General features: G+C 37.8%; 1 long non-coding RNA gene across 1 annotated transcript; it reads right to left on the reverse strand.

The window, feature by feature from the left end:
• Positions 1-9652: 9652 nt before the first annotated feature.
• On the reverse strand, positions 9653-15266 carry LOC108448605. The gene is made up of 2 exons (XR_001864562.1): positions 10994-15266; positions 9653-10266 (listed from the first exon to the last, which is right to left on the reverse strand). It is a non-coding gene; the product is annotated as an uncharacterized LOC108448605 (long non-coding RNA).
• Between the last annotated feature and the right edge of the window lie 5969 nt (positions 15267-21235).

The raw sequence follows: 21235 nt of genomic DNA on the forward strand, positions 1-21235 counted from the left end.
ACATCTCCATCATCCCCCCCAGCCCATACCCCCTCCTACTTGAGTACTGTGTCCGGCTCTGGGCCCCACAGTTTAGGAAGGACGTTGAGATGCTTGAACGTGTCCAGAGGAGCGCAACAAGGCTGGTGAAGGGCTTGGAACGCAAGCCCTTTGAAGAACGGCTGAGGGAGCTGGGGTTATTTAGCCTGGAGAAAAGGAGACTCAGGGGTGACCTTATCACTCTCTACAACTACATGAAAGGTGGTTGTAGTCAGGTGGGGGTCGGTCAGGCAACAACTGACAGAATGAGAGGACACAGTCTTAAGCTGCACCAAGGGAATTTTAGGTTAGACGTTAGAAAAAAATTCTTCACGGAAAGAGCGATTGCGCGTCATGCATTGGAATAGGTTGCCCAGGGAGGTGGTGGAGTCACCATCCCTGAACGTGTTGTAAAAAAGACCGGACGTGGCACTCAGTGCCATGGTTTAGTTGATGAGGAGGTGTTAGGTCATAGGTTGGACTAGATGATCTTAAAGGTCTTTTCCAACCTAGTTCATTCTGTGATTGTGTGATGGTGTGATCCCCAACACGTGCCCGCCCCTCACCCCACAGGTGTTGGGTCAGTGGTTTGGTTGGTTGATTACTTGGAAACAAGCGTCTCTTTCTCCGAAAATAAGTTTCAAATAAAAACAGCTGCCCACCACAGTTTTGTGGGTAAACTGGACTCCACTGTACCTGGTGGTCAGGGTGTTGCGTATCGGCATAGAAGAAAGGTCGAGGTTCTTCCCATCTGCTTCCGCCAGCGGCCTTGCTTTCCCCGCCATTAACCGGGCTCTGTGCAGGTCTGCCTGAGGGGATCCATCTTTTCCATCATTTTCTGTAGACAAAGCCACACTCTGAAATTTAACCACTTGAACCATTAGCACCAAGCTTGCTTGTACTTTCTAAATTTTGGTTCCCTTACCCGTTCCGTACAGTGAACTCAGACAACTCTTCCAGCAGGGTCATTCTGGGCTTTGCACTCTGTTATAATAGGAAGAACTCCTTCCTTTTTTCTTTTCTTTGCTTTTTTTAAAAAATTTTCTATTCCGAAGTAACTCTTCAAGTGCCAACAACACTACAGTTAACCAAATGCAGTCTTTCTGTGTAGTCAGAAAAAAGCACCATACCAAAAATAAGCTTTCCAGCTTTTCCCTTATGAGTATTCTGTTACTAGTTCTAAAGCGAGTCTTACTTCACTGAGAGAAAGACAAAGATTACCACAAAGCTTAGACACAGAATGATAACAAGGTCATTACAGTGCTCTGAACACCTATGGACCCAAAAACTAGAGAATAAAAAGAGAATAGCTAGAATTTTTCCAAATGTCAGCAAAATGGAAACAGAAAAAAACCCTCTAACAAATTGTATAGAAGAAAGACCTAGCAGCAGTATTAAAAAGCACATTAGATATGAATTTTCTTAAGCAAACCCCCATGATTTTGATTATGGATGTCAAAATCCTGTCATTGTACAAAAACAATATTTCTCTAAATGTGGTTTTAGTGTAACCTTACTGTAAGTATTATTATTCGTCCTGGCATTGAAATGGCATGAAAATACAAAATTTCAACAAAACTGAAAAACAAAATTTCAATACAAAACATCACTAGATTTCTCTAAGTATGAGAAAAATAAAAGTAAAGGAATCAAGTAAATAGTTACCATAAAATTTAATTTAAACAATCTCTATTCCAACTTAGTTTTTTGTAGTAATTATGAATTACACAAGAGGGAGCTGTGATCGGATAATTATATCAGAACTTTTCATGCCAAGTATTTTCTGTTCAGAATTCACATAAGAAGAAACACGTTATGATGGTATATGCTGCATTTTTTAACAATATATCCTGCAAAAGGATTATGTAATTGATGACAGTATTATCCAAATTTTGTCAAAACCATTTGTCAAATATTTTAATATTCTTTAGGTGAGTATTTTAGCATGTTTCTGTTTCATTTGCAGGTAGAGACTGAAGCAGGAAAAATTACTTTGCAAATAAGAGCTATAGTTTTGGAACCAGTTGTAGCATCCCAACTCAAATCTATTACATTCTTTTGAAATCAAGTTAGGAAAAATAAATAGCTATTTGGCATCTTCCTCCTGTCCTCCCCGTGCCTTGAATTGTCTCAGAATTGACATGCCAAGGTTCCGGCATTTTAAATAGTTCTAATTTTATGCAGCTATGGTGAAATCATGTCCTGAGTGAAGTAAATTACATCATTCCCTTTCATCATCAAAATCTTTGCTTGTTATACACAAATGTTTGCTTCCACACACAGACGCTTTTTTCATTATTCTTATACAGGTATATGTTTACATTTTGGAAGAAAAAACCAAAATATGAGGACCTACATTTAGTGTGGTATTTTGTGAATTTTGGAAGCCACTACAGAAATGAGATCTTTGAAAGAAAACTCAAATGCATACTAATAATCTCATTTCAGTAACCCCTCAGAACAGTCAGTGGTCAAACCAACCAGAAAATCAGCCAGAGGAAGCAAAACCAAGCTACTCCAAAGAGCAGGGTAACATGAGGAGCACAAAAACCAGACCTTACTCTAAAGTACCCCTCCCTGAACAAACTCAGAACTTGGTGGGAGGAAGTGTAGGTACCCCTCATTCTAGCAGTACAAGGACTTCTTTTGTCTTACTTCTTCAACAGACAAGCTGAGGGAAGAAAGACCATAAGGGCAGATTGTGAAAAATAAAGACCATATGGGGAGAAAGCCAGGCCACACCATTCAGGAGAAAGTCTGAGAAGTAGCTGCACACAGGAGGTTCATGCATTGATGTCCTCAGAGTCTGACTACTAGCACAGTATATTCTGAACATCCTTACTCGTTCTTGTCTCTTCCTGGCTTTCTCTCTTAATGAGGAATTATTTACTCAAATTCCCAGTTGTCATCTTTTCATGTTCTTCAGCCTGCACTTATGTTAGTTATATTCATTTTCCATCTCCCACTTGCCCTGCTGCTTTATCTTTTTTTCAGTAAAGAATTTTGCCCAAGACTGAAGGTGCTGAGAGGTGACCAGTCTTATGCAATGATGTCCCTACTTGCAACAATTATGAATTATGTCAGTAGTAAAACAATCTGGATACCTGAATACCATCAATATTTAAGGTTAACTATATCTCTTACTTCTGTGACTAACCTGATGAAAACTATTTCCAGATGAAGAAAATTGTGAGGAAAAGTATTTAAAGTGTATTTGAAGTAAGAAAATAAGGTTAGAGAGAATTTCCTCTGAACCATGGTTTGAGGATAGAATACTTTATTTTAATTTACTTTAATTAATTTACTTTAATTTAACCCATGTTTTTTTTGGGTTATGGATTTGTCTCAATTTGCCCTCCTGTTATTTCAGGGTTTTTTAAAGAGACTATAGCAGAAAACTAGATACAACAATCTTAAAACTTTAGTATTAATTGTATAAATTGTTAATTCTACATCTAACTTGCTCCAGATTTCTTGGAGACAGATTATGAAAGCTAAGTCATTTAGGTTTGAATATTCTATGCTACAAATCATCAGTATTATGTCTGAAATATTCTAAAACTTTTTGGATTTTGTGAAAAGCATTAATTGAATTTGTTTTTTACATTCACTAGTGCTACAGTCAAATAAGTTTTTCCAATGAGATTTTGGAACAGCTCTCAAAAGTACAGCAGTATACAGCATACCTTTCTTGCCAGGGTAACAAGTCCTGCCAGCAAACCTGCTCCAGCGTGGGCTTCTCCTTCCGTGGGGCCACAGATCCTGCCAGGAGCTTGCTGCAGTGTGGACTTCCACCTCTTTCAGCCATCCACCAGCTCTGGCATGGGGTCCTTCATCAGCTGGAGGTGGACATCTGTTCCACCATGGACAGCAGCAGCAGATGGACAGCCTGCCCCACCAAGGTCTTCACAAGGGCTACCGGGAGATTTCCCAGTGCCTGGAGCACCTCCTGCCCCCCCTTCTTCACTGACCATGGTGTCTGTGGAGCTGTTTCCTTTACATATTCTTAATCCTGTGTCCAGCTACTGCTCTGCAGCAGTTTCCCCCCCCATCTTAAATATGTTATCCCAGAGGCCTTACAGCTGTTGCTGGTGGGCTAAGCCAGAGGCAGGTCCATCTTGGAGGCGGCTGGCATTGGTTCTGTCAGACATGGGGGAAGTTTCTAGCAGCTTCTCACAGAAACCTTCATTGTAGCCCCCCTGCTGCCACAACCTTGCCATGCAAACCCAGCAGAGGTTCCTTCTCTGAAGAGATATGGTTTTGATCCATTGAAGCAATCATGCTGAGGATGCATTACTGAGACAACACATTCATTCTGAAGACCTATGGTTCTAGAGTTTAATGGTTAATAAAACTTCCTTGGGAGGAAAGAAAAGCTTCAGACTGGTATAATTCTGCACATGGAAGGAAAATTAAATTTCTCTTTTATTACTCCACATTTATAGAATACTTGAGATCAGAAGTGCTTCAAAAACTACATGGGCCCAGCTCACCTGCTGAAATCCTCAGTCAGTTGCAAGTACAAAGGCACTGACTTGGGCAGACCCCAAGGCAAAAGTTAGATGAGACACTAAACATCATATCTTGTGTCACAAACTTGTCACAAATTTTCCAGAAGGATAAGATGCCTTATTTATTTACTTACTTATTTATGGCAACACAAAAATTTTCATAGATTATCATAGAGTTTAAAGAAATAACTTATATTCTCTAGTGTGACCCTGTTGTATATCACAATCCAGCAATTTATGTACTAAGAGTAACAACTGATTGTTAGACATTTTTTCTAATGGGAGAATTATGTGTGTTGGATTCTTTTCGGCACAAAAAAGTGAACATTGCATTCCTTGGCAAAGTCTGTAACTGTTATGAAATTGTATAAAAGATGGATTTAAACCTCTCCTCCAGCTGATAATAAAGCAAGAACCTGATACTCCATTTTACAGTCTACCCAGTCCTATAGACTTACTTTGAGGAAGCTTGCCAGATCATTACTGAGCAAGGTTTAGAATAAGGAACTAATTTCTAGATTTCAGACAACCTTCAGTATGAGGTAAAATAGAAAGAAAAAATGCCTCTTCTTCTGGCATATCATTTGGCTAGGTTAGTATTTTAGATGCCTCAAGAATATAAAAATCAAAGAACAGGTAGTTTAGATGTTCTAGTCCTGGGTAGAAGGTGAGTGGGTTTAAAGCTGCTATTTTGGACTTGTGACTGCAGTGGGACCTCAGGTGGAATGCAGCTGCCCAAATCTTCTATGAAGCACCCAATGCTTTAGTCAGATATGCCATAGCATGTCTGAAGTAGGAGCTGTGCTGAAGCCTTTAGAAGTTTAACTCCAGGCCCAAACTTGATGTTTTTTCTCTTCTGACTTTTGATCTCTCCCTTTTAATCGGTGTGGGAAGGAGAGATGGTAAAGCAAGCAGTGTACGGGAAATTAAAATGAGAACAAATGTCTGTCCAAATTATGCAACAAGGATCATTATTCTGTAAAATTGCTCTTCAAATGTGGCTGTCATTGAGAGGTATTAAGATTTCAACAGTTATTTTCTTGATGAAGACTTAATTTCATGCATAAAAAGGTTTTTAAGCTTAAAGCAATGCCTACACAATTAGTGTCCTTTGGTTTTTTGAATGTTTGAAGGGTGCTTAAGGATTTAAATGTTACAGGAGTATTGTTCATCACTACAGATCAACTGTATCAAAGTACTGTCACAATAGCCTTAGAATTTTAACAAATTACAAATGTAATGTATCTCTAGGTAGGATGATCACTAGATCATTTTGCAATGGAATGTGTGTAGCTTTAGGAAGTCAGTGCAGGCTTGAGGGTTGTGCTGCTGTATCTAGGGCTAGAGCTGGGTTGGGCAAAACCAAGCAGTAACTGAATTTCTTCTGCCAATTCAAAAGAGAACTTTACTGGAAAACAGCAGAGAACAGAAGCCATGGATTGCCTTTCTTTAACTCCTTTCTCTGTTTCTCTTATGTAATGGGATTTTCGTGTGTGCACTGAGACAGAAATAAGCTGGTTAAATACACCAACAGGGAGAGAGTATTTGAAGAAATAAAATCTGTACATGAAATTGTTTCATTTCATAGACTGAACGGTGAGGTACACGTCACTGGAGGGCTCTGCTGTGCATATCTAAGTGCACTCCTTGGCCTAGGAGCAGCAACCTGATGTGTGGTTCTGAGCTAATTTACTTTGAAGAGCATACACAGGGTTTCCTTCCTTAGTTTTTCCCCTAGGCATCCTATACTCATCAGTTACACAATTCCTACTGACCTACACAACCTCTTTTTTCCTAAAGCATCAGTAATTCTAACTGAGTAGAAAAAGTGGTACTTTGTGACTTAGACATACTTCTCTATATATGGCCTGATCCTGTTACCTTATAGTGAGTACAAAGACCTCTAGTGGCTATGGAGTCCAGCTCATACTGGAGAGCAAATCAGCAAAGAGAGCATATCTTCAAATAAGCTCACACAAACTGTTCAGCCAATGCACCACATATATTTTCATGGGTAGGGATTTGTTAGTAAACATGGAGTAAAACCAGACATTGATTTAGACAATGGCAACTGATTTGGGACACCACAATATAACTTCTTTACCACCCATTTTTGGATCTGAATTAGTCTACTGGCAAAGTTTTAGAGAAAACCACACACAAATGTGCAGTGTCATTGTAGGTGGCAGTAGCATGGTCACATTTATTACTCCTGTTTTCATTACAGTTACTTTTACAAAAAGCACCGACATCTCACTGTCATAGGAAATGTATGTAAATGTTTTGAAACTGTCTTGTTACTTACAGAGTCACAATTCTGAATACTCTTACACATATAGATACCTTTCTATTATTTGTGGGTGGATCTTCATGTTTTACAGACTGGGCATGTTTCGAATGCAGAGAAGCTCAGGTCAGCTTTCTGTGTATGACTGTGTGGACTGGATCTCTGCAGTGCAGGTATGTCTGGTGACCCAGGCTGAGGGCACAGATTTTGTCATTTGGGGGCAGCACCACAGGCCCATGGCATTGCAGCCTCCCTTGCTGACATGCATGTATGTGGCTTCATTGTGTAAGCCTGCAGGCTTTGGAAACTGTCTGCACTTCCCAGCTGAGTTTTGTCCAGTAGTTAATCTTTTCTTTATTACATCTCATCATATATTCTTGTAGCTTTATTACCTAAGTATTACATTATGTATATTTTAACTGTGTTATCTCTCCCTTCACCTTAGATAAATGATAACTGAATGTTTTAATGTAGCAACATAGTCAGCAATTCCCCCAAAATAAACTTGAAATTTCACGTATTAAAACTGTTTCTTTTAAAATATTAGAATTGCCTGCTCACCTATTATTTTCAATTATTTCAGAAAACTGAAAAAGGTGAAATACATTGAGAATGAGAAGGCAACAACTCAGAAGAAAAAAGAACAGAAAAGCTTTATGAGACAGCTAATGAAACATGCAAATAGAACCTACTGCTCTATACTTAAATTTCTCCCATTCTTTGTAATCTCTGGAATTTTGCACTGTTTTTATCATGACATTTCCAAATATCTCAAATTTTCAAATTGCCATGCTGGACTTTTTCCACATCTTTACTCTACTAGGAAAAGTAGTTCTAATTATGTATATATAGCTATTTTTATATATGTTATTTTAAAATTTATTTTATTTTTAGCTACTTACTTTCCCTCTAAAAATACAGATGAGATCAGAACTCATCTAGGAAATACAGAAACTCTTCTTCTTCTTTTTCTTTTTTTTGTCTCATGACTACAGATCAGTTTAGATTCTTACTGCATTGAAAACAATTACCTGCCTTCCACCTGAAGGCATTCATGCTGGTGTCAAGATGTGTCAAGATCTTCTGCTGTGCCACCTCCAGTGAAAGGCTGTCAAGGTGAAAACACTATGTGTCATCCTAACTTCCCACGCTACATCCAATTTTAATTTACTCTTAAGTTGCCACAGTATCTTGTGAGTCCTGTATTCTATCAAATAAATGTTTATAATCCATATTTCCTTCAAAAATAGATAATAATAAATGATAATTTATAAAAAAGGAATACAACATAGTAATGAAATACTGCACTTTTCAGATTGTGATATTTGTTTTTGGCAGAAAGAAATAGAGAAAATGAGAATGAGATATTTCCAATAGAAACAGGCTATGAATTGAACATGCTTTTGGAAGAAATTTTGCCAGGAATGGAAGACTGGCATCCAGCAGCTCCAGTATCACAGCTGTAGGACTGCTGTAGGAATTTTTCTTTTACCAGTCAGATACTTATTTAAATAACCTACATTGTGTAATCTTCAAACAACCAAACTTCCCGAGTTCATGTTCATGGTTTAGCCCCAGCTGGCAACAAAGTACCACACAGCCACTTGCTCGCTTCCCCTTCCACCCACTGATGGGATGGGGAGGAGAATCAGGAAAGAAAAGGAAATAGAACTCATGGGTTGAGATAAGAACAGTTTAATAACTGAAACAAAGGAATAATAATAATAATAATAATAGTAATAATAAAAGTAAATGAGAGAGAGAGAGAGAAATCACAAGAAAGACAAGTGCAGAGAATACAATTTCTCACCACATGTTGACCAATGCTCAGCCCATTCCTGAAGCACAATCAGCCCCCTTCCAGGTAACTCCCCCCAGCTTATATATTTGGCATAGCTTTTTATGGTATGGAATATCTCTTTGGCCAGTTTGGTCAGCTGTCTCAGCTACGCTCCCTGCCATCTTTTGTGTGCCTCCTCACTGGCAGAGGATGAGACACTGAAAAGTCAAGAATCACAGAATATGATGAGTTGGAAGGGACCCACAGGGAACATCACATCCAACTCCTGGCCCTGCACAGCACCATTCCCAAGTGTCACACCATGTGCCTGAGAGCATTGTCCAAATGCTTCTTGAGCTCTGTCAGGTTGGTGCTGTGACCACTGCCCTGGGGAGCCTGATCCAGTGCCCAAACACTCTCTGGGTGCAGAACCTTTCCCTAATATCCAACCTAAACTCTCCCTGACACAGCTTCATACCATTCCTTCAGGTCCTGTCACTGGTTACCACAGAGAAGAGATCAGTGCCTGCCCCTCCTCTTCCCCTCACAAGGAAGTTGCAGACTGTTATGAGGTCTCCTCTCAGGGATCCTCTCCAGGCTGAACAAGCCAAGTGACCTCAGCCATATAGCTGTCCCTTAAGGCCCTGCACCATCTTTGTTGACCTCCCTTGGATGGTCTCTAATAGCTTAATGTCTTTCTTATATTGTGGTGATCAAAACTGCACATAGAACTCAAAGTGAGGCCACAGCAGTGCAGAGCAGAGCGAGAAGTCCTTGACTTAGGGTAAGTACAACTTAGCAACAACCAAAATATCAGTGTTTTATTAACATTATTCTCCTACTGAATCCAAAGCACCGCACTGCATCAGCTACTGAGAAGAAAATGAGCTCTGTCCCAGCTGAAGCCAGGGCAAGAGGAAAAAAAGTTAGCATATTACTGCATAAGCATACTATTTCCTCTTTGGTTTCAATCATTCATAAATATACAAATACTCAATACAGAATTAAAATACACAGATTGAAAAAACGCAACAACGTTGGAATGTGAAGAAATTATCGTTTTAGTAGTTTCCACATCCATTTATTTATAGCTTTGTGAGAAATTTTCATATAGTGCCAGACACACTTAACTCTATCCATTGACTCTGCACAAAAATATCTGTTTAAAAACCTACAAAGATCAGACAATTCCTATGTTGATTATCTTAGCTGCAGAAAAGCCACCACCCCTGAAGCTGACTTCCTGCTTGAGAAACCATAAGCTAATTGCAAAACAAAAGGTACATTTGGAGAGGTCCTCGACTCTTAGCAGTTAGTGCATTGCAGCCTATCTGATGCAGAACAGCTTGTACATGTTTAGCATGTTCTTTGTTGAAGACAGTCTGGTTGACGTATGCTGTTAATACTGCTGGGTGAGATGATAGAGCATGAAGGAAAACAAGCTGCATCCTTTACTGTCAAAATGTTCAGTTTCAGCTGCTCCAAAGAGCAGGCATTGGGTAAAGAGTAGGCAGCTGCTTTTTTTTTTTTTTTTCAGTCAGCTCTCATCTTTACCAAGTCACTTTCCACCTGCTGTTTTTTTGAAAAATTAAAATCCTTCCCACTCTCTTCAAGTCAGTTATGAAATTCAAACCCATGATGCCAGGATAATGTCTCTTGGATGACCGACTCTGAGAAGAACAACATGAAGAAAGCAACAGGTAACTTGTGGTCCTTAACAGGTTGATTTTGTGTGGTTTGGTTTTTTTTTAAACTAAAATATATGAATTGATATTTGTTTTTTAATTCATTTTCCGTTGATGGTGACTCCTAGTTTTCTACTTATATTTAATGTCCAATTTAAACTCAAATTTTCCCACAATTAAAATTAATTAATGAAAATATTTTAGACTTTAAAACCTTAAAAATACATGCTCAGGAAATGACTTTGTTATGTTAGTTTCTAAAAGTATTTAGGCAATACTGTATGCAGTGCTTCTAGGCCTGTGTGACATATGATAGAATGTCCTTAAACCCAGACCTCCTAACTGTCCACATAAAAGGACTCCAAATCCAATCCCCAGGAATTCTGCATCATGCTAGGCCCATAAGGGACTCAGTCAAGTTGCTTTCCTCTCCTCCCCACTATGTGCTTGAAACCTGTCTGTATGTGAAGGGCTTGAGCACAGGAAGCCAAGCAGAATGATCTCCATGGCTTGCTGGTCCTGACTTCCCATCCATCTGCACTTCCTGCACCTCTGAAATACAGTCCCGTTCTGGAGGGACATGGCTTCTGCATGGGACAGAGTAGCTCTATCAGCTTTACATGGCCAGCTGAGGAATGGGGTACAAAGACAAGGTGCACACAGGAGAGAAGAAAAGGAGGTACAGGGCTTCAGGTGCAAGAAATGATCTCACCATCAGCTATCACAGAATCTTCTAATCACAGAATGATTGAGGTTGGAAGGGACCGCTGGAGATCATGTAGTCCAACCTCCCTGCTCAAGCAGCATCCAGTAGAGCAGGTTATTCAGGATTGTATCCAGGTAGGTGTTGAAAATCTCCAGTGAGGGAGACTCCACAACTCTCAGGGCAATCTGTTCCAGTGCTTGGTTACCTGCACAATAAAGAAGTTTTCCTCATGTTCAGGTGGAACTTCCTGTGCCTCTCGTCCTATTACTTGGCAAAATCCAGAAGAGCCTGGTTCCATCCTCTTGACATTCACTCTTCAGATACTTGTATATATGGATAACACCCCCTCTCAGCCTTTTCCAGGATAAACAGGCCCAGCTCCCTCAACCTTTCCTCATAAGTGACCTGTTCCAATCCCTTAATCACTTTGCTGCCCTTCATTGGACCTGCTCCAGGAGCTCTATGTCTCTCTGTTGCTGATAAGCCCAGAACTGGACACAGCACTCCAGGGCTGAGTAGAAGGACAGGATCACCTTCCTCGACCTGCTGGCCATGCCCTTCCTAATGCAGCTCAGGATCCCATTGCCCTTCTTGCCCACAGGGACACATTCCTTGCAGGCTCCTGTGTCAGCACAGTCAGACTGTTACAGTTTAACTTCTGCTACTGAGACCTGTGCCCTTAAGTTAAATGGATACCATAAAGTTGGCTGGAATAGTATTTAATGGTTAAAAGAAGGGCCATAGCAGCTGTTTGAATTTAAATGCCATTTTGACCAATTATCTCAAAATATATGGGACCTGATGCACAGAAATAGTCAGAACCAAAAATAACTGATGTAGCCACTAATAAGCACCCCAGAGACCTGGATTTTTCAATCAAGTGCAGACAAAATTGCAATATCCACAGTGACTGCTACTTCTAAAAACAAAGTCCAATTGTAGATTTAAGGTTTTAAATGCTCTGATTTCACCTGTTTAAAGATTTTCAAAACTCCCATCTGTGGATGTGAAAACATTTCTCATCCATTATTATAGTGACTCTTTCTATTTCCTTATTCTTATTGATTATGAGCCTAATTAATTAGGCTCATAATCAAAGTGAGGCCACAGCAGTGCAGAGCAGAATGAGAAGTCCTTGACTTAGGGTAAATACAACTTAGCAGCAACCAAAATATCAGTGTTTTATTAACATTATTCCATTAAATCCATTAAAATCTTTCTGGCTTTGTAGTGTTCCAAGTGCTGAAAGACAAAATTAAAATAATGTCTAAATGTCTTTATTTACATAAATGTACATTTTTATACATACACAAATCTAAGTATTTAAATTTAACCTGTTCTGAGCAGAACTCATAAAATCTTGATGAATCTCGGTAGACTTCAATATCGTATAATCATAATTTTATACAAGTTATAACACAACTTTTGATACCTATACATCTTTTGCTATGGAACTAATGTGGTTGTTCATGTGCACCAGGTTTAGACATCTCCCATCACTAAAGTCAAGCAAGTTGGTGCATATGAACCAGGTAGAAGCAGAACTGCAACATAGTCCTTATTGGCCTAGAAAAATATTACTCTGAGATGAAGTTCTCTGTCAAGAGATGCAAAATCTGCACACTGTACAACAACCAGAGATAAATTAATATCGTCATTAGGATCTATTGCAAGGTTTTCTCATCATGGAGGCTTCACTATAACAAGCAAATTTCTCATATATCTTTTGTATAGCAGCCTCTCTTCTAAAAGTTCAAAATATCAAAAAAATTGCATGTACCACTCGTGAAATCCGTCCTTCTAAAAAACTGAGGGTTGACAGCAAGTTTGGTGTAAGTATTTTGTTGTATTTTTTTTAGACTGAGTAAAGAAGCCTAGCTTCCCTTCTTATCCTTAGAATCTTGCTACCGCTGGCAATTATTTATACTTTGATGACAGGACAATCCAAAGAACTCCTAGAACAAAAGGAATAAAGAGCATGTATTACAAGAAACTAAAAATACTAAACTGAAAAAATAGGCTTGTGTAAAAAGACAAAGAACAAATTCAATTGACTAGAAAGACATTAGTTAGAGAAATCCTTCAGAGAGGAAGTAAGATATTGTTTAGATTAAGACTAATGATAGTCAAGACACAAGTAGATGTATGTGCTATGAACACATTTAGAGTGTAAATTAGAAGAAAATTTCCAACCATCAGGAAACTCAGGTTCCAAAATAACCTTACAATAGCAGTAATGGGGTAAATAACCTCACTGGCTTTAGGATGGCACCTTATGACTTTACAAAAGAGATTTAATGGTTGCCTATAAAAGGAAGCTAGACTGAGGGACTCAAAAAGTAATTTCTAATACAATGTTTCCAAATTCTGCTTCTTTATTCAGGTGGGGGTAGGGCAGAGAAGGGTTTATGTGGAAAAGTAAATCATTAATGTCATGTCAGATTTTCAAAGGAGAAAGAAGGTAACGTGTATATGTTCTCAGTCATATAAACATAAATATGGAGGACAGCAGAAAGAGAATGTACAAGACAAGGTTCAATTGCAAATAAACACAGCAGAGTAAAAATGATTCAGTGGCATTTATTATTTCATGACTGTGATGTGCATACCTATAAGTTCCCAGTTTTGCAGAAAGAAATGTTCATAGTACTGACCAATTTATATGCAGTTACATTAAGTTTCTACACAGGTGAGCAGGCTTCCTAAGTTATATGTATTAATGGGGACATATAGGAATCTTCTGTAAGGTGATTCAGAGCACATAAAATAGGGCAGCAGTTTGACTTTTGACACAGATGTTTTGAATAGCCCCACAGAACTGCCTTCCTTCTGCCATTGACTGTAGAGCACTAAGTCTTCCAAATTGGAGGCCAAAAACTGAGAGTGGAAATAATTCTGTTTCAATTTCCTAAATAAAATCTGAAAAGACATAAATGAGGACAGCCTCTGCCCTGCGGGTCTTATGATGGGAAGGCAGAGCATTTCAAACACTTTCCATAACTTTAGGAGAAGTTAGTAATTTTCAGTATGGCTCCAATTACTCTTTATCAAGTCAATTAAACCTATATAGTGTTATAATAAGCACCATTTTTTTTGTGCATGTATCTTTGTATTGGTATCATTACATGTGTATTTGTGAGGGAGTGAAGATGCAGTTTTATATATTTTTGAGGTGGAGTTTCTGTGTATACTCTTACAGTTACCAGTTTTTTATATAGCCATATAATGCAAATAAAGCACCTAATACATATTACTGTTACAGGGCAAGTGCTCTAGTTTATTAGTATTCTTTCCTCCTTCTTTAATTAAAAGAGATTTTTAAGCCCTCTTTCCTAAGAAATAGCATCCTATTAAAAACAGCTTGGCACCTGAATAGCTGCTTGTCTCTATTTTTAGCTAACTGCCACTGAAAATGTAAGATGAAGAAGGTTTTTGTTTTGCTATATATTACTTGCTGAAAAATCAGATATATCAAGAATTGTCAGATACACTTTAGTCAAATGGGTCCTTCCGATTATGCTGTACTTAATACAACAAGAAGAGAAGGAACAAACATTAAAATTGCATGAGGTAAAACCACAGAGATAACAACAAAAGACAGGGAAGTAAGATACCTAATTTTATGTATAACTTGTTTTTCAGATTATCTAGATACTAACTCAATTGATTTCCTTAAGAAACAATTAATTTCCTCAAAAATAGGTGTTTATTCTGAACTTGCCTATGTGCCTCTTCAGTAGAATTTAATGCCAAAGTTCTTGACAGATATTATAAAATATCACATAAGGAAAAAAAATTTCACTCATTGTCAGGAATGTAATTCCCATCTCTGTCTAGTTGTGTTATTTGATGCACAGGGGGTGCATGGAAATTTATTTTTCTTCTTTCTTTTTCCCTAATGGAAAATGAGCTTCTCGGTTCAGAGCTTGGAAAGGAATGGAATTTCCACCCTGTGACATTTCTCTGAAACCACTCTCTGTTTGTGAATATCTCCTTCTCTGCTGGTAATGGAATCCCACACAGAGCCAGTCTACACTAATGGTTTTAGTTGTTCCCAGCACTGCTTATGACTAAGTGCAAAATCCACTCTTCTACCTCACTACCAACCCCATCCCCCCAGCGAACCACAAGTCTAACAAGAGAACCAAGTCTTTTTCTTCTAAGGTCTTCTTCATAGTGGAGCTAATTATATACAAGACATGAACACTTCCTTTGAGAGGAAACAAAGTCATCATGTCTGTCTGTATGCTCAAAACTGCTGCACGAGTGTGTGTACCTAAGCTAGCTGTGAGTTCCTCCCAGTATTTTCACAATCTGAGGGCTAGTAGGGTAGAAGATGATAAACTTGTAAACATCTGTGTACATATTCTATTACTTTATAATATCCCATATTGTACAATGACACTGATTGTGCCGTAATTAAGCCTCTCCTGATGGGAGAGATCTTGGAAAGTCCTTGCCAGGAGTTCGAGAGACAAACGGGACTCAGCCTTCACTGCTTCTTGATAGTTGTTTGTTAAGTCTTATCAGAGAAACAGAGTCACTAGCATGATCCAGACATAGCACAAAGCAGGGAATGCAGGAGAAAGCTGAATTATCAAGGTTACACAGCCTTTTAAAGGTAAATTAACCAATGGTTATTAAAAATATACATTATTTTTACTTTTCTGCCAATTATTTAGTAACACAGCCAGGAACTGCGGAATTCTTTGTCCAATCATCCCAAACTACTTTTACTGCAGAATATGGAGTAGTAGTAGAAGAAGAAGAAGGTTTGCAGAACAACAACAATCCTCCATTTTGATGTTTTTTGCTTTTATCTATTTACTACAGTAACAAACGCAAAACCTCTAAATTTTTCACCCTGTGACAATCTTACGTAGTATTCTATCACCTAGTTTACACCAGTGTAGATTCTAGTTCTATAAGCGTAGGCAGTATTTTCCAAGGACGGAGGTCAAAAACAGTGTTGTTCAAGGGGGTAAAAGCCTTCAAAACAGGCAGAGAAATATTCTCTGCACTCTGGGCTCCCACAGTACAATGCCACACAGCACTGTGAAAGTATAAGAGCCCACTCTCAGAAATGTGTTCATTTCAGGCAATATCTGAGAAGTTCACAATACAAGAGCTCTTGTCCTGCAAACTCTTAATGAACATGAAAACTCACCTGTTTTTTGAGTTGGAAGTGAATCAGTTTGTGTCAACACAGTGCAATCCCTGTTCTAGCCAAGGGATCCTTCTGCTGTGTGTGTGTCACTCCTCCTGTGCAAAAGCTTCGGAAGTTTTCAGTTAGCCAAGTTCTGAAAACAAAGTGCTGGCGTATTGCTCCAGGGAGATGTACCATAAACTTGGCATAAGACAATATAAACAGAAATTTCTCTTGAAATATAAATGAAAAATTTTCATAATTCGCATAGTTGGTTTCCCCCAAAAAAACCCCAACCTAAACCTGTTTTCAGAGAAAAAAATGCAAGCAAAAAAAAGCACCAAGTCTCTCTGACTCCTGGATGGATTTCTCATTCCTAACTGATAACCATCTAATCTTGTGGCTACTAGTACTGATATACTTTTCTGATATCTAGTTTTTCTTCCAAGTCAAGCACGATTTTGCTGGGTTTGCTCTGTGTGGCACAGCAAGACAGTTGGGGCTTCTGGTTCCCATGCTGTTTGTCCAAATTTGTTCCATGCTTTCTCATCAAAGTGAAGATGAGATGAAGATCTACCAAAAGGACATGATATTTATTCTATTCAGTGATTTGGACAAGTCTTGGGAAGAACAAAACAGTCTTTCATCTCACCAATCACATGCCACCTGGACCAAAAACATGCAAATTTTTAAGAAACAAATGAGATTATTTCCTTTGTTCAGGCCAGGTACTTGGAAAATACCAATTCTAATCAATCCAATGAGGTGCATATGGTCTCCAGTATGACCTGCATTCAGGTTATTTTTGTAAAGAACTTGTTTCTTTCAGTAAAATATGAGTAGTTGGTTCCCTGGCAAATATTCTGAGCAGCCTTAAAACAGCAATTCAAAACAAAAATCAGAACTGAAAAACATAAACTAGGAACTTGCTCTTATATTTATTTCTGCATGCTTTGGCATGGTTTATTAAATTTTTATTTACAGATTCATATATTCTCAAATGTTGATAATGAAAAAAAGGTACAAAATTTAGATGTGGTAATGTCTGGAAATACCTTCAAAAAACAGCCTCAATTTAATAACCTCTTTTTGCTAGCAGTTAATTGATAATGTATCTACTAACATTTGAGTTAATAATGTCTGGATTTACAATCGTACTTACTCTGGATTACACACTTCCCAAGTCTAGTATTTTAATTTATTCCTCAATGACTAATGCAATTTATTGTAGCTATACATTAGCCTACTTGTAACACATCAAGCTGGTAGTATAGGAGATTAAGAGCTAGACCAAACCCAAGCTGTGGTATGCTATATATAAAGCATTGCATGCCTTGTAACTGAATTTTCCAAAGAGCCTACAGCAAGGAAGAGCCTAATGGGCCCTTTAATTTGAAATTAAAATTAGATGTTGTTTGTGCTGTTTGTGCTCTGCAGCATCCTTACTATACTGCAATGCTGGATGACTGGATGAAGTTGTGTTCCTGCTCACTTACTAGAGAAAGCATTCCTAAAAGGAAGGATGTGCATCACAAAATGAGTCCAGATTTCAGACAGCATTACAATTTGTAGCAGTTTGGATTTAGGTTCAGACTGACACTGCATTTTAGGCCACTTTAAACTTTCAATACTTAAAAATTAACTAAATGCTATGTTGTCAGGGAAGCCATTTTTAGCATCAAGGAGAAATACAAGAGTATCTATTTGAAGATTTAACAAGGTTAAATGGAGAAGAATGTTGTTTAACAACTACTTTAAGAAAAAAATCATCAATCTCAGTGGTAAATGGTCTAAGTTATTAAATGTAAAATTAACTCATTAAAGAGATACATCTAAGTGCCATTCTTTTGCCAACCAATGTTTCAATTTAATTAAAATGTTCTCTTGCTTTCAAAGCCACACAGAGTTTCTGGTGGTTTTATTCAGATGTATTAAAATCGCCACTGATCTCTTTTTATCTGTATATATTTTTTCAGCCAGCAACAACCAGACATTACCTGTTTGTGCAATATATGAAAAGTAAGTGTTATTTTTCCATTGAAAATAATAAATTCAGAGAGGTTTTCCTTTGGTAAACCTTTTAAAAATAGCTTTTAACTAAAGAGAAGACACCTCACAGGCAAGTTTTACACATTTTTGAATGTTCTATTACTTTCAAAATTATTCTTATCTATATAGCAGTGCCTGATTATTTTCCATATGCTAGTCTTCTTTTTAAAAGCTCTTTGTCTAATGGCCTTTGATGTTTCTTTACAGCACTTTTTGTTCTTTTTCTCTCTTTTCATTTTAGTTCCAATACATATTCAGGATGTAAAGGGAACATCTATTTAAGATCTCCTCAGAGCCTAAGGATAGGTATTTTTTCTTTGGGTCAATGCTGAGTGACATAGATTCTTCTTTAATAAAGAATTACAAATCTCAGAAAAACTGCTGATAACACCTGAAACTTTATGTACTTATCTGTAATAATCTCTGAAAATTGCTTCTTCCAAGTGTAGTGGAGATTGTCTCCTGAATATGTAATTAAATACTGAATGCGAGGCAACTTAGGCTCTCACTAAAAGTGCTTTTTTTCTGTTACAAACATATACATTCCATTCTTCTCTTGAGGGTGAAAGTAGATATAAATAGGAGGATACATAATCTAGTCTGTTCTCATCTTAGTTTTTGGCACCCTGTAGGAAAATAATATTTGGGCCTGTGTATTATTGTATGCACTCAGCAAGAGACGTATCTAATTGGTTATGGTCCACAGCCCTGGTCTTTCATCTGAATGCTTATGTATACAGTGGTGTGGTAATCAGAATACAGATGATGACTCTAGACAACTTGCTAGAAGTTAAGGCTGATTTTTTAACTGAATTTTTAAATTACAAGTGTTACTTACATGGCTAAGTTTAATCAGTGAATCATGGAGGTTACAAGGTACAGAGTTAAATTCTTAAGAGATAGCAAATAAATTACTACTCTGAGAGAAGAGTGAGAGCATGGAAGAGAAAGAAGAAAAATGAAGCCAAAGAAATATTTCTAATAGGATAAATTTTGCATTTGGTCAGCAAGTCCTGGCAACTTTTTCAATAACATGCAGTTTTGTCTTTTCTACACAGAAATTTACTCCTTTCTCTCCCTCAACTAATTTTTTCCATGAGTTGAATATAATTCTCAATTGTAGAATTTACTTTAAAGATATCTAGTCTGATTTCTCAGGTGTTACATGGCATACAAACAGAAAGGTAGAGTCTGTCTGTTGAAGAAATGTAAATTTTCACTTGCCTTTCATACCTAAAAGAAGCATACGCAAAAAGAAAGGTATGTTTTTACTTGAATTAGTTCATCTGCTAAAATGGCCAATTTTTACCTTCTCTTTGAAAGGAATAGTATCAAAAAATGACCCCTTTGGTTAAAGCATACGGCAGGTGAGTTGGGTAGAGTAACGTAACATGAAGTGCATGAACGTACGAATTTCAGCTCAAATCCAAGACTTCAATAAACTTCTCAAATGCACATGTGCAACCTGCAGCACCTTACAGTGTGAGAAAAGTTCAGGTCTGACTGTTCAGGAGTTCTGACTAAACAGAAACTACTTGCACATGAGTGAGAAAGAAAGTTGAAGAAGAAACTGGTATCTGGTGATGAGGTTAATGCTCTTGTTTTGTCAGATTTTACAAAATCAAATACCTGTCAGGCACAAAGATTTCTCAGAAGCCCATTCTAAAAGCACCTACCGGATCACAGTTTTAGAAGCGCTTATGCATGCAATGTCAAAGTCAAAGCAGAGCACGTAAAGGCAGACTAAAACCACACCTTAAAAACAATATTCCTGCCTTTTTTTTTTTTTTTTAATAGGATGGTAAGTGCAATGCTTATAGGGTTAGCATTTTGTAAGTGTTATAATCCTTATGATTTTCCATAATAAGAAATTATTTTTTTCTTGTTTTTAACTAGCAAATGACAACCATTTGCTCTGAAATTCTTCATGGTGCTGTTTACTACTAGCTGGGTATTTCTGTAAATTTCAGCTACCAAGACAGAACCATCTATGAGAGTAAAATTGAGCTAAAATATATGGACTGCATTAAATTATGTCCTAGACTTGTGTAGACTGAAAAGATTAAATAATAGGATCAACCTATAATCAATTTTTGCAGACTTTGTTAAATTCACCAAGATGATGGTGTGGATTTTCTTGCCCTGATTAAAACTTGTTTCATCTGGTAATTTTGTAATGATTACAGCCACTTTTACCAAACTGCATTTCACAGTTAAACTGTTTTGTCTCCCGAAGCAATGGTCAGTCATCTAATGTCCAACACAGACATATTCTATGAGTCATTGCTGTATGAGGAAATTATTCACGTTCATTCCTTGTGGACTCAGGGTGGTGCATGTCTCCCTGCTAGGTTAAGCCAGAGCATCAGTGTGAGTCATTCTGTGAACTGGAGGGCTTGAATGATTTATGTTAAAAAGAAAGAAAATATCCACAAACAAGGCATATCAGCTGTCTGATGTCGTTCACAGCGCAGTCCCACAGTCACTTATGAGGCAGGGGACGTGGAAAACAGCACCAGAATAATGGATGTCCAGGCATGGCAAAGACAACAGTGCCTTACACTGGCATTACTGCTGAAGCCCTGTGGAGTGGAAATAGAGCTTGTGTGGGCTTATCCTCTAACTGAGGCTCAGGCAGACAATTACAGTGACTGATTAGAGCAGCAATCAAATTACACTGATTCAACCGTGTCAGGTAATTAAGTCCTTCGCCCAACTTGTATCTCAGCATCAATTCAGTTTCAACCCTAAACAGTCACCTTGAGATAAAACGTTGCTTGCAAAAACATCTCTACTTGATAGGGACAAATCGGGTGAAAAGAAATACAGTTTTTTGTTACAGCTTAAACTAATGTTATAGAACAAATGGAGGATTTTATATTAAATTGCCTCTGCCATACAGTTCTGCAATCTATGTATCATTCAAGACACAGAAAAAATAAGGCACCTATGATCTGACTTGTAGCAGAGCTGAGTTTCCTCAGCAGAAGTTAGTGATAAATATGATTTTAATATAAATTTCTAAATATTTGGAAAACAAGATTATAGATCTC

This window comes from Corvus brachyrhynchos, unplaced genomic scaffold (genome assembly GCF_000691975.1).
Source record: "Corvus brachyrhynchos isolate BGI_N302 unplaced genomic scaffold, ASM69197v1 scaffold115, whole genome shotgun sequence".
Lineage (NCBI taxonomy): Eukaryota > Metazoa > Chordata > Aves > Passeriformes > Corvidae > Corvus > Corvus brachyrhynchos.